The 11,682-nt window shown below is 36.0% G+C and overlaps 1 non-coding gene across 1 annotated transcript; it reads right to left on the reverse strand.

The window, feature by feature from the left end:
• Nucleotides 1-9,146: 9,146 nt before the first annotated feature.
• On the reverse strand, nt 9,147-9,253 carry LOC121229797 (small nucleolar RNA R71). Its single transcript, XR_005927754.1, has one exon. It is a non-coding gene; the product is annotated as a small nucleolar RNA R71 (small nucleolar RNA).
• Nucleotides 9,254-11,682: the final 2,429 nt, after the last annotated feature.

The raw sequence follows: 11,682 nt of genomic DNA on the forward strand, positions 1-11,682 counted from the left end.
TCCTATTAGCTGAATTCACATGCAATCGACTAAATCGAAGCTTAAAACTTTCACACATTCATATTCACATATTTTAGACAATAAATATCATATTCAAATAATTTGGTGACTCGGTTTAGCGGTCCCGAAACCGCTTTCCGACTAGGGTCAATTTAGGGGTGTCACAACAGCTTAGTAAGTCATAAGCAATTAAACAACTGAATGACATAATCAACTCAATTTAACCAAACCAATTCATGCTATCATAATCACATTTAATCTCAAACTTACAAATTCGTATACAATATATACATTCATGTATCAACTTTAACTTGGCCGAAATACATATATATATATCCATTATCAAATTTATCATTTACTTCCAAGGTCAAAATATCATCATGTAGATGAATATATATACACATTCATATATGTATACGCATTTTTCACGTTTTAATATCACATACTTATATAATTTTGCCGAATATAGATTTGCATTCAATATATGTATAACCAACTTAATAACATGATTCATATCATCACTTCAAATACCAAAACTTACCTTAATTTCAATACATTAGCCAACACATACTTGAACCCTTTTAATTCAATTTCGCATTCGGTCTACTTAACATTCCCCGTTCAATCATTCAGAATTAAATAGGATACTCGGATAATCACACATATCGTACAATGCCAATGTCCTAGGCGTGGTCTTACATGTAATCACATATAGATGCCATTGTCCCAGACAGGGTCTTACACGTAATCACATATCGATGCTAGTGTCTCAGACAGGGTCTTACACGTAATCACATATCGTTGCCAACGTCCCAGATGTGGTCTTACACGTAAGCACATATCGATGCCAATATTCCAGACGTGGTCTTACATGTAATCATATATCGATGCCAATGTCCCAGACGCAGACTTACACGTAATCACATATGGGTGCCAACGTCTCAGACGTGGTCTTACATGTAATCAGATATCAATGCCGACGTCCCAGACGTGGTCTTACATGTAATCAGATATCAATACCAACGTCCCAAACGTGGCATTACACGTAACCACATATCGATGCCAACGTCCCAAACGTGGTCTTACACGTAATCACATATATCATTTCAACCATGCTTTAAGTAAATGCCAAAATGCTTGTTTCATATAAAAACAAATAATCATATCATACCACTTAAAGATCAAACTTACTCATTCTTTTACTTCATGATATGCGCATAAGTATATCAAATGAACATTAAAGAACCAATTCTCTAAAGGCCAACTTATACATTGCTTAATCATCAAACATAAATCATTTTTACTAGAATATTGGCCAATGCAAAAATGTACCATTTCATTTACCATATATCAAGCCAAAAATATCTCATATTTAATACAAATAACTTATAAATAAACATTTGGCTAATTGATAAATCTTTAATACAACATTTGTAATATACATCATCAAATCCTTATAAACCAACCTAACTAATTTATTTCATAACCAAATATACCATTATAAAACCTAATTATAAGGTCATATAACTCACAAATCATACCACAATCACATTTTTCATTACTCAATGTCGATTCATAACTTGCTAATAATCATTACAATTATTTATAGATCATATATATTTAAATTTAACAACATCTATTTGCTTATAAACTTACCTCGAACAATGACGATCGGAACGGAACGACGATTCAATAACTTTGGTTTTCCCCCTATCCAAATTTTATTTCTTTGATTCTTAATCTAAACATATTCAAATTAAACTTATTCAAACGCAAATTCACTCAATTTAATCCGAAAGCACATGATTGGAAAAATTACCATTTTGCCCCTAACATTTCACACTTTTCACAAATTAGTCCCTATTGCACAAAACACAAAATATGCAAAATTTAAATATACCATGCTTAGGTCAAATATTTATCTTCCTTATATAAGTCTACACATTTCATTTATTTCACATTTTAGTCCCTCAATTTATTATTTTTACAAATTAGCCCTAATTACTCAAATTCATCAAAAATTTAAATACAAAACATGTTAATCTATCACATATCTTTTATTTTCCAGCATCAAACAACAAAAATCACGAGCTTCAACAATGGAAAAATACAAAATCATCATCAAATTCAAAAATTGAGACATGGGCTTGATAGATAACATAGCAACGATCTCGAAAACGTAAAAATTATCAAAAAGCGAGCTAAATTACATACCTTACTTAAGCATGTATATGACCGAACCCTTAAACTCTATTTTTTCTTTTCTTACAACATTCGGCCATTTCAAAAGATGAATGCATGGCTTTTACTTATTTTATGTTTTATTATATTAACATTATTTAATATATTACAAAATTAACCTTTGTTATAAAATATGAAACCATTATATATTATGACTAAAATCGTCCATCACTAATTCATATGGTTTAATTACATCATAAATACCTCATATTAAAAGAACAAAGGAATTTGGTACTTTAATAATTAGTTAGCAACTTTTATAACTTACACAATTTAGCCCTTTTCAAATGATATTTTCATACACATAAATTCACACATAATAAACGCAAAAAATAATTTTTAAATATTTTTTTGAGTCGGATTCGTGGTCCCTAAATCACTATTCCGAATAGGGTCTAAATCGAGTTGTTACAAGTTTTGTATACAAGCTTATAAATGACACTTGGTTTGTGTTACTTGGTTGGTGCCAAATTGATAATTAGAAGATTAATGATAACAGTAAAATTTTGAATGGTCTTATGCATATGAAATAGGTTGTGATATGAAATGGTTTAAAATATTGATATGAACTGTATTTGATTGAGTTTATTAAATTGTTGATGCCAATGAGGGCACATTGGTTGTGTGTTTAAATGCCTATCAGAGTTAATGTTTAAGCTTTGAAATATGTATGTTTTGGTGTGGAAATGAATGACATAAATTGGCATTATAGGTCACTTAGCTTGGATTGTATAAAACTTGCAAAAATAGGTCATTTATGCTGCACACAGGCATCATACTGCCCTGTGTCACACAAGGGTTGTTAACATGACCATGAGTGATACAAATTCAAGTTGGTTTTTAGTTCACACGGGCATGACCATAGTTTGTTATACAGTCTAACAACACAACCTTGTGACCTCTGTTTCACATTTTAACCCTTCTTTTTGTAAAAGTTTCAAAATAGTCCTAAATTGATTCCAAGTCAGTTTAAGAGCTTTCGTAAGCTTGATTGAGACTCAATTTTTTTTAATGTATGTTAAACATAAAATTAATTTGTATATATAATGATTTAAAGAATAATATTGAGTAATTTTCATCTAAATGTTTCTATTTACTTTTGTAGAATCTTGTAACACAGTTCAGTGCCTGGATCGGGTATAGGGTGTTATAGTTACAAGTTCCAATGTCATTATGTCACGAATCTTCATGGCCTGGAGAACCTTTACTTGTGTCGTAGGAATGCTCGTTAGGACGATGCGACCCTCATCATCCGACGTCACAGTCTATTTCTTTGCTTGTAGTGCTGGCTCATTATGAGATCGTGGCGCCAAATTGGGACGTGGCTTACTCATTAGGATGGCATGATTTCTCACATTGAAACGAGGCTTATTCTTTGTGATGCCTCATTAACCTCGTGACGACATCACAATAGTTTTGGTCATCCCCATGCATGAATTTTTGACTTCTCATTTCGTATGTTTGTCCCTTTTCATGGACTCATCAACACGTAAAAATAAAAAAATACTCTAATTAAAACTATTAACAAAATAATTAAAATATTATGAAAATTAATAATTTAAAATTAAAATAAATTCAAATGAAAAGTCATTTTTCAGAATTGGAACGATCCATATCGCTCTTGTCAAAGAACTTCCAGCTAGTCCTTGAGACTTTGTTCTATCATTTGTTCTTCCATCGAGAGATTTAAACTAGCACCATCGATCAATACCATTGGCATTGCCTTATCTTTGACTGACACGAAATCTACATTAAGAGCCATTTGGTACTGATCCTAAGCTATCCTCAAATTGATATTCAAGATATTTTTACTTCGAGCCTTTTTACCTTCATGTCACGTGAGGCTTTGTGTACTCAAACTTTATCTTTAGTTTCAAATGAGAACTAGGCAAACTCAATAGTTTCTTTGGTTGACACCTTATTGGTTTTGGCCAGAAAGTGTATGGGCTCGTATACATTTTCATTCAGAGTCTGGTTAAGCTCCATTTTAATGGTTAGATCTATTTTTACATATACATCTACATATATAGCTATGTCTATTTCTACGTTAATTGTACCAAAGATGCCTTCGGCTATATTCAATGTCTCCTCGTGGTCTCTGGTTCCAAACTCTTGCTAACTATTTTCATTTAATTCACAACGATACAGTGGCTCTCATAATTTGAGTTGGGAACATCATGTCTGACCTCTTCCACTAGGGTCTCTCTACTTCTTCTTGCTTTCAAAGTAATTCCTCTAACCGGTGCACTAGCTTTGAATTCTTTCTATGTTAGTTTGGAATTCTATATTGCGGGGAAAAGACTGATATTCATCTTACTCAAAAGGAATTTTGGATGAACAATCATAATTTCCAAGACTACGATCATAACTCCATTAATTCATCGACACTCCATTTGCCTTTATTGATCTCTGATTACGCATATGTTGTTCATACAAGTATCTACATACATTATTATCCATGATTAAGTCCATTTCTTGCTGAGTTGAATATTAGAGCACATTGTATTCTCCTAATCTACCACAAATCGTAGCGATAGATTTGGTATTTTTTAGCACTTGATAAGATTATTTTCTAAGCATTTTAATATGTTTTATTGCATTTTTGCATTTCTTAGTTTAGGATTAAAATATTGTAAAATAAGCATTTTACGTAGTATTTTGAGTTAGTTGACCTAATCGGGCCAATACCAGCCTTAAGGTGGTTTTAACACTTTACATTATTGTGCAGGACATCTAATTTTAGGCCTAAGAGCGTAAGGAATGGAAGTCGAGTCGTAGTACAAGCTTCTCAAGTCGTAACACAGCCGAGCTTATAAGGAAAATCATATTCAAATTTTTGTTTCACAACACGCAAAATTCTGTGTCCCAACATAGGTGCGATGTGAGGCCAAATATAAGCAAAGGTGTTTTCATTCACACAATACATCTTTTTGTGTAATTAAGACTGATGTTTACCCTAATTAGGACTACTAAACTCTCCTATAAATAGTTAAGTTAAGCTTTATGAACTTTTTGCCACATTAGTTTTAGGTTTTATTTTAGTATATTTAGGTTAGTTTAGGTTTTAGTTGATTTTTCTAAACATTTTTATTTCTTGTTCTTCGGCTTGGATTCGATTTGAATCAAAGTATTTACAATTCAATATTTCAGTACTTCTCTTTTATTATTTGTTTGTAACCGTCAAGATCTAGAAAACTGTCAAATGATTTCACTATTCCGAGCACTCCAAGATACCATACAGACAATCTCTACCTTTTCTCTTTTATATTATTTTGTGTTTTTACACGAGTAATGTAACGGCCCAATTTTGGGCCTAGTCGGAATAGTAGTTTTGGGCCTAGAATTTGGGCCTGCAATTGCTTGTAACACCCTGAATTTGGGCCTAGAAGTTTTAGGCCTTGAGCATGGGAGCGGTTGAAGGCAGCTTATAATATTCTGTTGTGCGTGAAAATTTCGTTAATGAAGGCTTGTTTTAGTGGTTAACTGTGCTGAGAAGTGTTGGAGAAGTCCTGGGTTCAAACCTGGACTCTAGCAAAAATTTTGGTTTAAGGTGAATCAACCCTGGGTGTAGTAGGTAGGCCTTAAGAATATTGTTGGAGAAATTGTGACACAAAAAGCCTTGTGGCTTAGTGGCAAGTAGCGTGTGGAGCATTTAAGGGGAGGCATGGGTTCAAATCCCATGGCAAGCAAAAAGTATTTATTTTGCTAACAGGGGGCGGCAAGAGTTGGTGTTGAATTTAAACTCTGATGATGGAGGGATCCCACATCGGGAAGCTAACATAAGAGTGGATGCGAAGCTGGCTTTAAATATAGAGAACCATGAGGAGAGTAAAGGTACCTTTCTTGCTGATCCCTTTCGCTTTATGGCGTGCTCGTTTGGGTTGGGCGTCGGCTAAGAGTGCTCGAAGCGTGGATTAACTCCAGTCTCCAATCAGGTGTGTATTTCTCACTACTCTAGCTGTAGGATGGCTACTTCGGGCCGCAATGGGCCGAAAGGGGCCATGTGGGCCCAATGGGCCTACGGGCCCAATTCGATAAGTTGTTTGATTGTGTAGTAAATATTGGACTAGGCTAGGTGAATCTCATATCTGTGGCTAGATTTGGGCTAAAAGGGCCACACGAGCGCTTGCGCCCATTTGGGCCGAGAATAGGCTTTAGGGCCATTCGTATTGTTATCCCTGTTTAGAATACTTTAGTTTACCAAATTACCAAAATACCCCTGGTTTGTAAAATTACTAAAATGCCCTTGGTTTATAAAATCACCAAAATACCCTTGGTTTGTAAAATTATCAAAATACCTTTGGTTTACAAAATTACCAAAATACCCCTAGTTTGTAAAATTACTAAAATACCCTTTGTTTATAAAATTACCAAAATACCCCTGGTTTGTAAAATTATCAAAATACCCCTAGTTTGTAAAATTACCAAAATATCCCTGATTTATGAAATTACTGAAATACCCTTGACCTGTAAAATTATTGAAATACCCTCGACTTGTAAATTACCAAAGTACCCTTGATTTACAGAATTACCGTTTTACCCTCGATTTACAAAATTACCAAAATACCCCTGTAGGGTAGAATTACCGAAATACCCCTGTAGGGTAGAATTACCGAAATACCCTTGTAGGGTAGAATTACCGAAACACCCCTGTAGGGTAGAATTACCGAAATACCTCTGTAGGGTAGAATTACCGCAATACCCCTGTAGGGTAGTATTACCGAAATACCCCTATAGGGTAGAATTACTGAAATACCCCTGTAGGGTAGAATTATCGCAATACCCCTGTAAGGTAGAATTACTGAAATACCCTTGTAGGGTAGAATTACTAAAATACCCCTGAGGGTGGAATTACCGAGATACCTTGTGGGGTAAAATTACCATTTGCCCCTAAGGTGTTAAATGACTGTTTTGCCATTGTGGCCAAGTGACTAACTTGGACTGTGTGGTTGACGAATTTGATTGTGAATATATGTTGGTATATGAATGGCTTGACTGTGATTGTTTGATTCAAATATGGGCATGACATTCTGCATACATGACATGTTGCATGGGTTGGGATTTTGTACGGAGAAAGATCTGACCTGTTAGGATCGCATGGTTGCTTGACGACTGTGGATCCACCAAAGGCTTAAGAGCCGTATATTCGTACTGATTTGATAAGGTCGCACAGGTTGCCCAAGATGACTGTGGACCGATCAATGGCTGAGTGCCGATCATATTTACCTGAGGCTATATGCCAACTATATTACCATCGCTGATGGCTATGTGCCTAACATGATACAGCTACCGATAGCTTAAAGCCTTTTGATTATGGCTTTGTGTCAACCTACATATGGCTCTGTGCCAACCTGATTATGGCTATGTGCCAATATATGGTTATTGACGACTCTGTGTCGATCACATTTACCTAGGGTTGTGTGCCGGTTATGTTACTCTAGTTGATGGCTATGTGCCTAACATAATGCAGTTATCGATGGATTTATGCCACGTACTCTATTAAGTGGCTTTGCCACATTATCTGTTTCTGGTGGCTATGCCACAAATATCTATTCTGGTGGCTCTGCCACAATATCTGTATCTGGTGACTCTGTCACAATATCTGATAACTGAGCAGCAATGCTGCAACTATGGAGTGTAGGGCTAGGTGGGTTGAGCTATTCCCCACATGGAGTGTAGGGCTGGTACGGGTGGAGTGTAGCGGTTGGTTATAGGCTGGATTGGGTTGGGATTGCATCCACATTCTGATTTTTGATTCTGTTACCTGATACTAATTTTGATTTTGATTCTATTACATGATACTGATTCTGATTCTGATTCTGTCACCTAATTCTGATTTTGATTCTGATTCTAGTTCTGATAATGTTTCTTATTCTGTAATGGGTTAAAGCCCATCTGGTACTGTCTGTTAAAATGGGCTAAGGCCTAATTGATACTGAAACTGTAAGTAGGGCTGGGACCAACTTTTAATTCTTTATATGACTGATTGTTCCTTTTATATAGTAGGGGATTTCACACTTAATTTTCGTAAACTCACCCCGTTTATTAACCTTTCAAGTAATTTCCAGCCTTAGATGGATTGGGGCTGCGATGGGCTCGGAGGAAGCCACACACACTGTTTATGTTATAGTTTTGATTATTGCTTTTAAATGTTTTTAAGTGGGTTGTAGTAAAGCCATTGTAATTTTCTGGATTTCAAATTTGGAATTTTATTTATTGTTCTTATAATTGCTAGTATTAAAACACGGTTTTCCAAAGCAACTACTGTTGTTCAAAACATCACGTAACCGCAATTGTTTTTAAATTAAGCTTCCGCAACTGCCAGGATTTTTTACAAAGTTGTTAAGAATGTTATTCAGCTGAGGTTTTCTAACAAGGTTTAAAAAGGGTACAAGCTTTTAATTATTAAGAAGGGTTTTTAATGGAAACATGGTTTCCGAAAAGCACTTCAATGTGACACGCCAGATTCGAGCCAAACTTCCAGGCCGGGTTTGGGGTGTTACATTGCTGCTGATCCAGTAAATTAGAATCCTGCTCCACGCACTATGTATGATTATGCTAAACCTACTTTAACAGGAACTGAGTCAAGTATAGTTAGGCCTACTATTGCTGCAAATAATTTTGAACTGAAACCTAACACGATTCAAATGATACAACAGTTTGTTCAGTTTGATGGTTTACAAGACGAGGACCCAAACACTCATTTGGAAAATTTTCTAGAATTCTATGACAATTTTAAAATCAATGGCATTTCTAATGATGCCATTCACCTTTGGTTATTTCCCTTTTCATTGAGGAACAAAGCTAAACAGTGGTTGAACTCGTTACCACGAGGGTCAATCACTACTTCGGAACAAATGACCAAAGAATTTTTACTTAAATATTTTTCGCCGGCTAAAATGGCTAAGTTGAGGAATGATATCTCTTCTTTTGTGTAGATGGATCTAGAAACACTCTATGATGCATGGGAGAGATACAAGGATCTATTGAGAAGGTGCCCTCACTATGGGTTACCTTTATGGTTGCAGGTTCAAAAGTTTTATAATGGTGTGAAACCCTCAACAAGGCAACTTATTAACGCAGCTACTGGTGGGACTATCAATAACAAAACACCTGAAGTGGCTTACGAATTTATTGAAGAGATGTCACTGGATAACTATCAGTGGCAAGTCATGAGAACAAAGCCAACAAAAGCAGCCGGTGTTTTCAACCTTGATTCGGTCACGATGCTCTCTAATCAGGAAAAACTTTTAAACAAAAAAATTGACAGTTTGTGTGGTCTTACTCAGGTAAATCTAGTGATGAGATGCGATTGAAATGGAGGAGGAGTACATACAGAATATCAATCATTCAACCCCAACTTCGAGGAGGAACAAGTCCAATACAATACATGGGTAACAATAGTTCTAGATTTCAAAATAACCCATATAGTAACACATATAATATAGGTTGGAGGAACCATCCCAATTTCTCATGGAGTGGTCAAGGGAATAAAAGGCCACAACATTCTTCGGGTTTTCAACAACCTCCTTTCCAACAGGAAAAGAAGCCGAACCTTGAGGAGATGCTCGAAATAACACTAAAGAATACCGAAATAACACTAAAGAATTAACAAGCATTGATCCAAGGGCTCGAAACTCAGATAGGACAGCTCGCTAAACTAATTTCTGAATGACTACAAAGTAGCCTGCCAAGTAACACTGAATCTAACCTAAGGGAACAACTCCATGCGATTACTATTCAAGACGAGGACGGGTTAGTTGAACCTGAACCAGAACTGAGGCAAGGAATTGTGGCAATTAAATTTTTAAAAGAGCTTTTAGCAAATAAGCGGAAGTTGGATGAGGCGTCGCATGTGGAGATGAATGCAGTTTGCTCAACCATTCTGCAGAATAAGTTGGCCAACAAATTGAAAGATCCAGGGAGTTTTACGATTCCTTGTTTAATTGGTAGCTTATGTAACACCCTGATTTTTGGGCCTGGAAGTATTGGGCCTTGAGTATGGGTTCAGTTGGAAAACGGCCCAAGAGTAAATTGGAAGTATTTGGATGTTATTATTATTTTGTATGTTTAGTTTAGTAATTAAATAAATTACGAAGGGTTTATGGTGTGGGAAAAAAGGCCCAAGAGTAAATTTAATTCGAGGCAATTCCTGAATTTTAATTTTGGGAGAGAGGGTTCTGGCGATATGGGCTTTTAAAGTTGAGGTGGTAAAATAGCACACAAATAAGGCCTTGGTAAAGTAACAAGGTGGCACCACTAAGTTCCTAAAAAAATGGCATTTGGGAAGGAATTAAAGGTCCAAGGTTTAAGTTGCAAGGTAAGCATATTGTTACTTTTTAATTTTACGCATGTGTCGGGCATGTGATCACTTAAGTGAATTTCGACAAGGGCCTTAGGGAGGTTGGGACGATTGTTTTAGTTGATATTAGGGTTAGGTTCTTTTCCTTTTCTGTCTTGGAGAATTAGGGTTAGCCACCTGAAAGCTTTCACTGCCATTCATCTTTTCTGAGTTTTCACAAAAGCCGAAAACGCAAATTCGTTCTCCTTGGTGCCAATTTCTTCTTCCTCTATTTCATCAATTTTCTTTCTTCCTTTTTTATTTTTCTTCTAGCCAAGACCTTCTGATCACCTTACTCACCTCCTCTGTCGATCCCATCCTCCACAAAACCTCAATAGCCGATTACTATAAAAGCCGAAATCCCGAAAACTCACTTCTTGTGCCGATTTCTCCAAGCCAAAATCCTTCAGTTATTTTTTTTCTTTTTGATCAACTTTCATATTATCTAAACCCTTAGTATCTGTCGACAACATTAGTTCAAACTTATAGCCTCAAATCGTCATCTTCTTCATCACTTAAAAAGCCAAAATACCATAGATTTAGGGACTTATAGCTGAAACTTCAGATCTCTTGGATTCTAGTTCTACTATCATTTGGAGGATAGATCTGCATCAGATCTGCATAGAAATCAAAGAGGAATAAGTGGTAAGTGCTCAACACCTCAGATCTAGTCTTATTTTACAATTTAGAAAAGCTGAAGTCCCTAAAATCTAGGGAGGCTGTCGATTTGGGCATAGGGCTTTAAGGGTCTTTAACCGATAATTTCTTTTGGTGATTAGTGTCTTCTAAAGGTTTGATCGAAGGCTTGGATCTTTGGAACAACTACACTTAGATCTAGTAATCGGTTTTCGGCAAAAAGGTAAGATTCTAAAGGCTTTAGGGGCATGGTTCGAATATGGGCTGCTGAATATTGGGACTGGTTGTTGTGGGCTGTAATCTAAGAATTGTGGTAATCAATTGTAGGACATCATAAGGGGTCCCAGTAGCAGTCGTCGCGAAACAGGTGTGTATCGAGCACCCTCTCATAGTTCAATTTGGAAAAAGTCGAAATGCCAAAATTTCGGCATTTCGTGGGCTTGTGAGTGTGCGAGTGCTAACAA

This window comes from Gossypium hirsutum, chromosome A05, assembly GCF_007990345.1.
Source record: "Gossypium hirsutum isolate 1008001.06 chromosome A05, Gossypium_hirsutum_v2.1, whole genome shotgun sequence".
In the NCBI taxonomy this organism is placed as follows: Eukaryota; Viridiplantae; Streptophyta; class Magnoliopsida; order Malvales; family Malvaceae; genus Gossypium; species Gossypium hirsutum.